This window comes from Balaenoptera physalus (assembly GCF_965194825.1).
Source record: "Balaenoptera physalus genome assembly, chromosome: 5".
NCBI lineage: Eukaryota > Metazoa > Chordata > Mammalia > Artiodactyla > Balaenopteridae > Balaenoptera > Balaenoptera physalus.
The window spans coordinates 134,000,259-134,013,810 of NC_138884.1; the positions used below are offsets into that span (position 1 = coordinate 134,000,259).

At 35.9% G+C, this 13,552-nt stretch overlaps 1 long non-coding RNA gene across 1 annotated transcript in view; it reads left to right on the plus strand.

Moving 5' to 3' along the window:
• The window catches only part of LOC309661037, an 852,613-nt gene that overhangs the window by 117,134 nt on the left and 721,927 nt on the right, over window positions 1-13,552 (plus strand). The gene's annotated exons all lie outside the window — the stretch shown is intronic.

Below are 13,552 nucleotides of genomic sequence, written 5' to 3' on the forward strand. Positions count from 1 at the left end.
GAGAGGAATTAAAATGAAGGGGTAAGTTTAATACAAATTACCATTACCTCCAAAATACATATACTAGCTGTGAAGACAAAGAGGTGCAAAGATTCACATGTGAAGGATGCTATGTTTCCCCAAATGTTCTTATTGTGTCTTCTGGTTTTATGTTATGTGCCAGTTCACATACAGAAAGAAATATAATGAAACCATAAAAGGAAAAAAACAATCCTCCAAGTCTGGCCATAAATGCACTCATATTTTATACTTGCCTTAGTGAGGAGGTTACCAGTCAGAATTTGCTTCTCTCTTGTTCTTTAAATATTCTGGATCGTTTAAATAATTTGATGCTAATTCTTAACATATTCTGGAGGATTGTTTTTATTTCCCTTTTCCATGGTTTAGACCATACAATTCAAGTAGTGTGACTAAACTCCTATGAGTTCTGCTAAAAGACTTGCTGTAAATATTTACTTAGAAGAGTTCTGAATCATCCTTTGTGATGACTGTTTTAAACCCAGTCTCAGTATGGTGCCTTAACTTTTAACGCTGACGATTGGAAAAACATAACAAGCAAAGCTGGAGGATTTGGTAATAACAAATTTGGTGAATGTATAGGAAAATGAATACAGGGAAGCCAATATTTTCCCATCTTATGTAAAATCCATCATCAATATTTCGAATGTACTTCTATCATCTATATTATAACACAGATGGGCCCCATATTCTTTATTATAATTTAATAGTTCTGTTCCTGGTTACGTTTAGTTTTAACTCCACTGAATTGTTGCTGTGTTTCTAATTATGCAAGTGTTTTATTGGAGACATGTGGTTTAAAACTAAAATACTTTTTCATAGATTTTTATTTGTTATTTTATAAAAGAACCATTGACACATGCATAAAATATAGTATTAAAGTTTTTAAATTACAAACAGGTTTTATGATGTTAGCTTTTTGATCTATATTTATTGCCATTCTGTTTTGAACTAAACATTTAATATATAAATTTAAAAACAGATATAAGATTCAAGATAAGGTGAGAGAGAGAAGTGAGGCATAGAAAACTTGTCTAAGCAAATTAAATACTGACTTTAAATTTGTCAAGTCTTTTCTTTTTACCTAAATACTCTTGTATTTAAAATAATTAATACATTCTGAACAAAATAATCTTGATTTTAGCTGAATAACTAGAAATAAAACACCTTTTGACTTCATGCCAAAATTTAAGGACCAATATTCAATGCAAGCTATTTAAAATTTCTGAGATGATAGAAATCAGGTCATCATTTTATAATTTTATATTTCTTATTTGAAATAACACATATCTGAAATTTTGTGTAATTATTTTTGAGAATCAAAGAAAATCTACTAAAAGTTAGCGATATCATCTTATCTAAAAATTTTAGTTGTTTAGCTAGCAGATCAATAGTTTTCACAGTATGGTTAATTATAAAATAAGTTTTTAATTTGACATTTCAGATTGCTAAGCCTATTGACCTTTTAGAAGACCTCCGTCTCAATGGTCTATATTAAAAAAAAAACAACTGCTTACGTCTCCCTTTCTAAATGAGTTAAGAATGCAGACATTTTGCTTTTTTAATAAGTTTCACACAATGAAGTTATTTGTAAATATTCAGAATGTCATTGGAATCTTTTGTTGGTATCATTATCCATAATTTTCAGTTTTCTTCACTCACCGGCTTTTTGCTCTACATTTATGATGCTTTGTTCATCTCTTTGTATGTTTTCACAGACCTGGGAGACTTTTTGTTGAAAATATGTTGTTCATCATCTTCAAAATTTTTCCTAGATAAGTGAAGATTTGCCTAAGATTCACCAGGTGGTCATAAATTCTAGTGTTATTGTTCCTTTTTAAGTCCCACATATATGACCTCTTTTTACTCCCAGACTTAGAAACCAGTAGAGTGAATGAGATCCTCCCTAGGTCAAGGTAGCTTATACATGAAAAAAGTTGCAAAATTTTACAAATGTATAACAGTAGAAATCTAGAAAATATAAATATGAATGGATTCTAAAGGTTTAAGATCAGGGAGGAAGGAATATAACATCAGATCAAGCCACGCTTAGCAACATAGGAACAACACTCACCATAAAGTCAGAATTCCATATTAATTCAAGCATCTAGGAGTGGCAGTAATAGCTCACTCAGTTGTTAGCTAAAACCTGGACATCATAGTCACCTACATTAGAAAAAGGTGAGATGCCAGAAATCCTTTGGTATTATTTAAAGCAAGGAATACAAAGACTAGAGAGATAGGTGTGTTAATGTGGATTAATGATGGTGAATTGCTTACCCAATTATTTCCCTGGGAGGGCCTGAAGAACTGTAATATAGCATTAAGAACATTGGTGATAGAACATCCTTTAAAACTTCTGAGAATGAACTCAGCAAGCGGGAACAAAGGTGAGAACTGTCGCCATGGATATAGCCTTACTGATATTTATGTTAAAGTTAAGATTCTAAAGTGGCAGAGGCCCTGTGCCAGAGCTTAATTGCAAATGACACAATAAGCATGATAGCTGTAATGGAAAGCAGGGCCTGAGGTGTAATCAGTAAATTGGGCAAGCTGCAATTTGGCCATGGCTAATTGATCATGAGATTCGTGGAAATGAAATAGATGGGCACGCTATTAAATTCTTCCTTAATTCGGTAATAGAAAAAAAAAAAAAAAACAACTCTTGGTTGGTGAATATAACTCACTGAGTCACTATAAGGGACAATCATGAATTTTCACCCAGTTCCAGACTTGAGACAAATTATGGTCCCATGTGCCTTGAAAGAAGAGGATGATGGGTCTGCTTAAAGAAGGAGCGGAGACACTGCCATGCACACGTACTCTAAATCTTCCTTCTATTTCTCCTAAAATATCCCTGTGGCTATTTAAGAGGGTGGTTGTGGTCTGAGAAAAAGAAAATTTCCAAGATTTTGAAGAATTAATAAACACTGGGTTTGAAGTGAAAATAATCTTTAAAGATCAGAAAAAAAAAAAAAAATCACTCTCTGGGCCATAAATCAGAGAGGGTATTGTGGCAGTCTGGTGATAAATGGCGTTTTGGATGGAGTGTATGTTAAAATGAGCTCAGTGTGTTTGTGGATTTATCCACAAGTTTTTCTCCTTATTTGGAAACTCACAGAATTCTTCCTTTGGCTAGTTGTCCCTTGAATCAACATTTATAATATTAGAAAGAACCAAGTGTAAGTTCCTGGAACTGGTCTCCCCTCTACCATTAATTTGTATTTTAGTAAATTGAAAAACAGAAACCAGTAATACATCCCTGGAGGAATGACAGAATTTAGTGCCACCATGAAAGACTTGAAAGGTGAATGAACATTGATTCGTGGTAGGTCTTCTTTTAAGTCATCTATTTGGTATGTTTAAATATGATGAAGAATGATGGGGATTATCATAAATACAATTAATTGATGACCCCAATATCAGCTGTTGTACCAGATGTGGTTCCTTTACTGAAGCAACCCACAGAATGCTTTTACCCTGATATGTGACACTTGATCCAAAGTCAATGTTGTTCAGGCAGAGAAATAAAGATCATGGACTTCAGCAGGCAACAGAAGTGAGATTTTCTTGGAGACAGTGTATGAATAGCTTCCTCTGAATCACTCATTTTTGTGCTCCAGGAAATTGAGATCATTGGTAGCAATTTTGTCTGATTTCTGCACTCTCTGATATCTTGAAGCTGGTAGCACCTTTCTGTGATCTTTGTTCCCTGGGCCCTTCCAGCAGTTTTATCTTCTAATTCTCTGTATTAAATCCCAACCTGATGCTTTCTTATGAGTTGTAAAATGGTTTCTGGTTTTTTTTGGCTGAACTCTGACTAATTTAACCCAGAGCTTTACTCTCTACATGTTTTCTTAGGCTCTGTAATAAAACCTTCATTTATCCAATAGTTCAAGTCAAACGTCTTACAGACATTCTTGACCCCAGCGGTATTTCCCACCATTCCTCCCACACAGCCTTCTTGCTGTCCCCTGAGTTCAGTGTTTTCTTACCAAAGGGCATTTGTAAGGCACTCTCCTTTCTATCTCTAGCACTTTCTCCTCAATGTTCTCATAACTCACTTCCTCACTTCATTTAGGTCTTTGCTCAGATCTCACCTGCTCGGAAAAGACTTGCCTGACTACTGCTACCTACTTCTTTGACTATTGGCTTTACAACATATATTGATTTTGATTTTGACTGATGTATTAATTTACTCTCCTCTCAACTAGAAGAAAAACTCCAAGAAAGCAAAATCTTCATCTCTTTTAATTATTAATATATCCACATCACCAAAAATAGGTTATACAATTAGTAGGATTTCAATACATTTTTATTAATATAAAAAATAAATTTTTATATATAAATTGTGTAGTTGTGAATCATTCTTTTAAATTTAGTATAAAATATATTCATAAAATTTTAAACTTATATAAATTATGATAAAATAGCATTAAGGGAGGCAGTATTGAATTCAATGAATATTCTTACTGGTGTCCTCAAGCACACAGAAGAGAACTTCCAGATAAAAGTCAACTGATTAACACAGCAGCCTGTGGATTTTGTTGCTTGCCTGGCCTAACTTTGTCTGCTCTGTGTGTGTGAAACTTTATTGCATTACTAAGAAAATGTCTTACATAGTACGTATCTCAGTCCTTGAAGTGATCATTTAATTCATCTTTTATGAAACCAATAAAAGATTCTCTTTTAATATTTGACCCAAATTCTGAAGTAGAAAATATATACTCTATAGAATCTCAGTCACAACAATTGAAAACTATATACAGTATTTTTTTCTTAATTGAACATCCGGTAAAGCTTATAATCAGAGGCTGATGTAATATCTCTGTCTGTTGAAGTCCAAATTCCTCCTCTTCTCTCTTTATACAAGTTCTGCTCCTCTGTTTTTGATGACACCTAATGTTCTCATTTCAGTTTGGTCTGCCCTGGGTGTCACTTTCTTGTATCAGGACAGTGATTGCTCAAGCTATGCTACTTCACTTACTCTGCTGTCAGATTTTAAATAAAAGAGTAACAATTGTATTGTTCAAAAAACTGCGTCTCTCCAATATGCTGTGAAAAATGCCTATCCTTAATTTCAGGTACCAGGAAATGATGTTTCTTTCAGACTTTTGATGTTCTAATATAATTGGTACCTTTTACATTCTTTGTCACACTGCAATGATAGAGAATGTTACTGTATTTCATTTTTTATGGTAGAGGAAGTAACTTCCTAATGGGGTCTGAGTTAAAAATCAGATCCTTCACTGGACAGAAATAATATAATTCAACACTTTATGTTCAATATCATTTAAAAAATGTCCTTCTGGCTTCCGGAGATCTTTCTGTTTTATCATTTTATCCTAACTATCAGTTTTCTTATGCTGACAAATCCCGACCGTCAAAGGTACATACTTATTTCACGGTAAGACATTAAAGCGGGAGAGTCATTTACAAAGAAGTCAGATTGCCCATTACCAGACATTTCTCTTTTCATATTTCTCAACTTCCTGACCCTCTTCTACTGAAGACATTCACAGCATTTCTTCAATCATTGTGCACATCACCTTTAGACTCTCAACTCTCTGTCTCTGAGTATAAAACCTGGACCTATCTCAGGTACCCCAAGATAACCATACATACAAAAGCTTTCAAGCAAGTACATGTGTACTATGTCTAGAATATATGACGAAGCTCAGGCAAAGGTCCGGACTCAAGATGTCAATTTGGGAAACATCGGTGTGTTGGTAATTAAAACTAGGAGAATGGCGAAGGAGTGTGTGTTTTTTGGTGAATCACAAGGGACACCAAAAATGCAAGCATAAACAACGGAACAGGTGCTCACAAGAGATGCAAAGATGTGAAAATAACTGGGAAATTTTGTGATAATGGAAACTAAAGGAATACGGAGTTTTAAGGAAGATGAAGTGTGCAGTGTTGTCCCGAGGAACAGTGAGTTTACAGCGTGATAAGGACTCAAATTATCCTTGGAATCTGGCACTGGGAGATTTTTGGTGACTCTGATAAGAATGATCTTAGTAGAGTCAAGTTACAGGACATGTTACAGTGGTGAGTTAAGGAAGTGAAGACAAAGTGTGCAGATCACACATTTAAGAAATTTGAGTGGTGAGATTATGAAGCAAATGATATCAAATGGCCTAAATTATTTCAAAATACTAGAATAAGCATGCAGATAATACTCTGAAATAGTCATTTCAGGGAACAAAGAGGGTTTCGACCAAGGACCTGTGAAATCTGGTAATAAAGATTCAAATGAATTCTCATCTGATACAGTAACAAGTCTTCATTAGACCTTCATGAGCTTGGTCTTCACGAAACTTTCTTATCGAAGTTAAATGGGGTACTGGACTAGAGAAGGTATTTTGTAATGTAGATTTACAGTTGGGTTTTCCTGGGTGACTATATTAGAAACATATAGTAAAGAAACACAGTAAATAAAGTATTAAAATGAAGGCATAATAAAGTTAAAGTTCCTGACGAGAAAGTAGGTTATATGCTCAACCAAATGCTATTACTAATTGTAATAATAGCAAATATTCACATAGCATCTACAGTGTGCCCAGCAGTCCTCACAGCATTCTTCACAGGTAGCTACTAGCTCTTATCCTCACGTATCAAGTGAGGAAGCCAAGGCACAAGGAAGGGAAATAACTTGCCCAAGGTCAAATGGCTACTACGTACTACAGCCAGGATTTGAACCAAAGAGTCCAAATCTAGACTCTATACTCTTAAAAACCAGCAGATGAATGCCTTCATAGTGGGTATAATTAGTTGCAATAAATTTTCGCTAGTTTAGTCAGAAACAGAATTTGTTAAGAATGGGGGCTTCCCTGGTGGCGCAGTGGTTGAGAATCTGCCTGCCAATGCAGGGGACACGGGTTCGAGCCCTGGTCTGGGAAGATCCCACGTGCCGCGGAGCAACTAAGCCCGTGAGCCACAACTACTGAGCCTGCGCGTCTGGAGCCTGTGCTCTGCAACAAGAGAGGCCGCGATGGTGAGAGGCCCGCGCACCGCGATGAAGAGTGGCCCCCACTTGCCACAACTAGAGAAAGCCCTCGCACAGAAACGAAGACCCAACACTGCCATAAATAAATAAATAAAAACAAATACTTTAAAAAAAAAAAAAAAAGGGCCAAAATGCAGGACTTAGAAGCTGTGCAAAACAGAAAAGCAACCAGAGCCACCCTGCGAAGTGGCAGAGGAAGGTACACAACTTTCCAGGGTACAAACACTCCAGCACAGGTAACACACAGATAACATCACGGGTAACATCTGTGATAACACAGAACTACACAGATGACATCACAGCGAGAACCAACACTGGATATCAGTTTCTATCAGGCTCTATCAGTTTCTATCACTCACAGGCTCCATTGAAACTGGATGCAGTTCAGGCTACCTTTGCCAGCATAGTTTCTATGTGGTGCCAGTTTTTCTCATCAATTTTTACATCACTAATTTCCAATTTGGAAATTAGAAATTTCTAAACCAGGCTAGGAAACAACCCTATCTATACAATAGTGTCTGGGAAAGCAAGTGTCTAGCTTCTAGGCAAGTGGCCATAGGAACATGTCCAAGGGTCTTAGCAGCCAAAGAGAAACAAAATGAAACAAAAAGGCAAGTGTCAGCTGCATAGGTAATTCCAGCTGGCTAGGATGGCAAAGAAGTGAGGGGAGGAGCAAATGGGGAGCTCAAAGGACTATCCATGAGGTTAAAGAGACGTTAGAGAGGTTGTGAGGGAACAAGGAAAAAAGCGTGCTGTCAACAGAGTGAATTATTCGAGTTTAAGGTATGTAAGGTAGATCTAGTCCAGATGATGACCAGATCTCAGGTTTGGCCCTGGAGGTTGTTTGCCAAAATTAATGGAGGTAAAGTCATCACACTAAATAGCATTGCACACTTTAATACTAGCTTGTTAGATGAATTTTCCCTGTGGACTTCGAAATCTCTCAACTTTGTGATAAGATGTCAGAATGCAAAAGGGAAGACACTGCCGGTTCTCAAAGGCTTCAGTGAATGAGGGGTACTGATTTCAGGTGGATGAGTGACAACAGGGAAAAGTAGGGACTGCTGAAGTCCCAAGGCAGGAGCCTCAGACAAGAATGAGTGCTTCCAGAAGTGGTACATATATATAATGGAATATTACTCAGCCATAAAAAGGAATGAAATTGGGTCATTTGTAGAGATGTGGATGGATCTAGAGACTGTCATACAGAGTGAAGTAAGTCACAAAGAGAAAAACAAATATCGTATATTAATGCATATATGTGGAACCTAGAAAAATGGTACAGATGAACCAGTCTGCAGGGCAGAAATAGAGACACAGATGTAGAGAACAAATGTATGGACACCAAGGTGGGAAAGTGGCAGGGGGGTGGGGGGTGGGGGGATGAATTGGGAGACTGGGATTGACATATATACACTAATGTGTGTAAAATGGATAACTAATAAGAACCTGCTGTATAAAAAAATAAATAAAATAAAATTCAAAAATTCAAAAAAAAAAAAAGAATGAGTGCTTCCACAGCAACGGAAGCACCTTTGTTTGGAGAGGAAGGATTGCAGCTATGGCAGTTGTGTGCATAGTTGTCTGCTCTTACTTATCCCATCATTCTGCCCCCAAATGACCTCAGCATTTCAGGCTGTATATGAGCTGGTCTCAAGGAAAAGTTGAAAACCACTATATGGCTGTACTTCAGGAATTCCCACCATTCTTCAGTTTTTCTTTCTTTATTTTTTTCATTCATTAATTGATTCACATATTTATTCTAGCCAATAGATAGATGGAGAGATAGAGGATATTTATGATGAGCTATAATGCTGTTGGAGACACTGGGTACACCACCATGATCAGATACGTTGATATACTTTATATAAAGAAAACTTACAGAACTAAGAGAGGAGGTAAAAGAGAGATGTAATTCAGACTGAAAGGTCAGAGACGACCCCCCTGAGAATGAACAGTTCAGCTGAAACCGGAGGAAGAGCAAATGTAAGAGACTTTCAGGTGGAGAAACTATCATGTGCAAAGGCCATTAAGTGGGGAAAAAAATGACTTCTTTGAGAAATTAAAAGAAGTCCAGTGTCTGAAGTATTTACGTTTATGCTTTCCCTAAGTCATTGATTATGTTTAAGCATCTTATGACCTCAGGCCACATATTATATATAATTGGAGGATTTAGAATCATAGTCTGCCCTGAAGAAACCCTGTAATTTCCTAAATCAGAAAAAAAGGGTATATTCTATATACCTTTCATATGTAATATAAATATATTACTCATGTATAATTATATAATATATAATATTTAGTAATATGTATTATAAAGGTTAAATCGATTACCGTATATATGTGTGTGCATATTTTGTGTCTATATCTGTATCTATGATCTGGCTTGATGGGTCAGGGTATTCCCCTCAACTTACAAGACCGTATACTCCCTTTATAAGTCATGTAGGAAGTCTATAAGCTGATATGAAGAAAGGCGATCTCTCTCTATATAAATTGATGATTAGGCCCCCCCAAAGCCAGCATTTATGTACCATCATTTTGTTGTGTGTGTGAAAGGCAGGCAGATATGAAAACATGATATGCAGGCACTCAGATGAGACAGGCAAAAAAATCAATAAGAGAGAATAAGAGAGAACACAAGTGCAAGGGAACAATTCAATCTAGGTGAGAGGGCGCTGAAAACGTAAGAGAGGCACGGTCTGCACAGTTGAAAGCTCGTGCGGAAATCTCTTAAGACATCAAAGCTCAGCATTAATGTTCTCTGAGCAGTGGAGTTCTGAAGAGTTTCACATCAGAAGTAGATTTTAAAGACAATGAATCTTAGTTGTTCGGAAGAAATGTAATCTACAACTTTTATTTGCTATTTTAAAATATGTTTAGCATTGTTTTCTCCCAAGCCCATTTTCTATGAGACTAATCTTACTGCCACACTTTCAGAAATAGCAGTACTTTTTGAAAGGCAGCCAGGGATTTGTGTCCTTTTTTCTTATCTCAAATGAAATAATCCTTTGGGCTTTAACATTTCAAAGCATTAATATTTTATATTGCATTATAAAGTAAATAAACAGATTTCTTTGGTGCATTGATCTTGATGGAGAGAATTAATGGATAAGATAAGACACCTGGTGAAGGTAAAGAGAGTTGCTACTCATTAAAGATATGTTCCTTGATACCCACGTCCAGGACTGCAAGGACATATTTTACAATTTCTGAAGTGTCTGATCAGTGAAATGATAAAATATTTGTATGATAGCTACTAAATGGATGATTATTATGTTCTTCACCTGCTTATGGAATACATATTTATAGATTGCCTCTGTAATTCTCTTTGTAGAAGTTGAAAGTTGAACACCATGAAAACCATGACTCATTATTTTGGGTCACATACTGCCAGCTCATATTTTTAATATAAACACAGTGTAACGGCCAAAGCCATCAGCAATTGATTATTTGATTAAGGTGTATTGTTACAAAGACCATAATTACACTGTCTTCTAAAGAGGCCATAATCTCATTTGTTTTGGTTAGAATGTTTTGTTTGTAAAACAGAAACTTAGTGACAAGCAAAACAGGAACTTATATAAAAAAGAAAGATAGGGCCTGAAAACAAGAATGCATCTGGATTGTAAGAAATATCTGAAAGCAGAGAATTAAATGTCTTCTAGGTCCTTCTATATCTTTCATTTCTGCTTCTGCCTGGGTATCCATTTACATGTCATCACAACCAGCAATCTTTTTGGTTCTCAGGCCCAGGTACTAGGGAAGGAAACCCTTGATGCCCTTATATCAGAAGTCACCCTGGACCCATAACATGGCCATTACATGTAATGGCCATTACATGGCCAGGGGAGCCATGTAATAAATGCTGGAGGTAGCTCCACTCACATAAACAGAAAATCCCACAGAAGTGTTAAGGCGAAGCCACCCAATAAGTTTCCACTATACCATTCGGTGGAAGCATAATGTGAAGTAACATTTGTCAGCACTTAATATTCACCAAGCACTACGTGGATAGTCTCTTTTAATACTCAATACAACTCATTAAGTATATGCAGTTATCACTATATAGATGAAGAAGCCAAGCTAAAGGAAATGTGAAAAAAAGTCCAAGATCACACATGTACACATTTAGTTGAAGTAAATTTAAATACGATTATTGTGTTTCCATTTTGCTAAGCAGCGTTCTAAGGTTTGAGGATTCAAAGTTCTCAGATATGATCAATTCATGACCTTGGAAAGCTCATGGCCAATTGGAAAAGAGAAGAGAAAAAAAAGATAATTATAACAAAAGTGGTTAAGCTTTCTATTTTAAAGAACCAATGATGTTTCAGAGGTTTATGTGTGGGGCATCAGACCCATTGTGACCCAGCCAGCAGAAAAAAAAATATTTGGGTAAAGGAATATTTGAATTTAAAAGAGGAATTGATATTAACTGGATGAAGAAGAAAGATAAGTGAATCCAGGCAGAAAGAGCAGGCATGTAAAAATGTGGTCATTTTAAAACAACACAGTATGTTGTTGGTGAAACATAGGCAATTTGGCAGAGATGGAATATAGGAAAAAACAGGCAGAGAACGTCAAGCAGCAAGAATCAAGAGAGAAGTCGAAGTTAGATTTTGATTAGCATTGAATATGTTTAGGACTTAGTTGTTATGAGGAAGCAATGAGAAGTTGTGGAAAGATTTTTTTAATAAATTTATTTATTTATTTATTTATGGCTGCCTTGGGTCTTTGTTGCTGTGCTTGGGCTTTCTCTAGTTGCAGCGAGTGGGGGCTACTCTTCATTGCAGTGCGTAGGCTTCTCATTGCAGTGGCTTCTCTTGTTGCAGAGCATGGGCTCTAGGCACACAGGCTTCAGTAGTTGTGGCACATGGGCTCAATAGTTGTGGCTTGTGGGCTCTAGAGTGCAGGCTCAGTAGTTGTGGTGCATGGGCTTAGTTGCTCTGTGGCATGTGGGATCTTTCCCAGACCAGGGTTCAAATCCATGTCCCCTGCATTGGCAGGAGGATTCTTAACAATTGCACCACCAGGGAAGTCTGAAAGATTTTTAAAAGGGTATTGCTCTTAACAGGAATTGACATTTAAAAACAAATTATTCTGGCAAATATTAATAATTAATGGGCTGGAAGAAGGAAAGACTATAGGCTAGAAACTAAATAAGATTCAGTGGTGGAAAACTATGCAAAAGATTATGAAGTTCTGTCTGAAAGAAGTTGAGACAGTTGGTGAAGCTAAAATTCTAGTCACGGTGTGGGTTTTTAATGACACCACACCCCGCCTCCATTATTGAAACAAATGCAATGGAGATTGAATTCAATTTGGAAAATTCGGAAATTTCACCCCCCGACCACCAAAGCAAAAAATATATATATATATATTACAATGCCTGTCATTTATTTTAAAATAATTCAGCATAGACAGTAATTGAAATGTGAATATTCATTAGTTAAGCAACATGCAGGCAACAGTCATCTGACCTAGTGAGGAATTCCCTCTCAAGAGGTAGAGCTACACATCATAAGTAATTATACTCTGTGATAACTTCACTAGACAACTTTTTCCATCCTAAACATTGGGGTCAAAATATGGTTTGAAGCAAAACAGTAGCTTTCCATTAGAATTCTTTAAATTTCTTACCCAGTTCAGCAGGATGATCTGAAAGTTATCAAATGTTTTCCATATAATTTAACATACCAGATAATCCTAGTTACTTCAATATTTCTTCTGAGATGCCTAGGGGCCCTTTGGAATACTCAAGTTAGCTAGAGAAAGAAACTTACAATCTGTTATCAAAAGCAGTTCAATATTCCAGGAAAATTTTTTTTCTCTTAACAGGGAGAAAGAAAACCAAATTCCAGTCTTGTACCAGCTTACTATTAATAACAAAATTCATTTACCTAATTAAATCCAATCTGATCTTAATCACTCCTAACAACATACAAAATTCTTTTTTCAAAGTTCCCTTTTCTCACAAACCTTTTATTACTTTTTGTATCCATATGATTTGTCCCACATTTTTCCCCATCCAGAAAAAAACAGCTCTAGGACAAAATTATTATCATCATTTTCCTCAACAAAAATATCTTCATTTTTTATATCTCTGTCACCAACAACACATATCCTACTTGCTTTACACACTGAAATGCTTCCCTTATCATTTTTAGTAGGTTTAATTACATATTACAGTTTTTAATCCTTAAAAGCCTTAACAAAACCAAGAAACAAGTAATTGAACTGTTACACCAGCATTTACTGATTGGCAAACTTAAGAATATATTCCATAACCTCTAAAAACATACATTTTTCTCATAGCATAATTTCTCTTCAATGTGGTACAAGATGCGTTAATAAACCCAAACATCTTTAGTGTTTTTTCTCTCAAAAGAAGGCAAAAGTATGTAAACTTAGATTTGTTCAGCAATGTTCCAGTATTTTATCTTAAAAACGATTTAGACATTCAATTAATTTTCTTCATTGAACTTAATTTAGCAAAGCTCTAAAGTTTCAAGTTACCAAAAATCT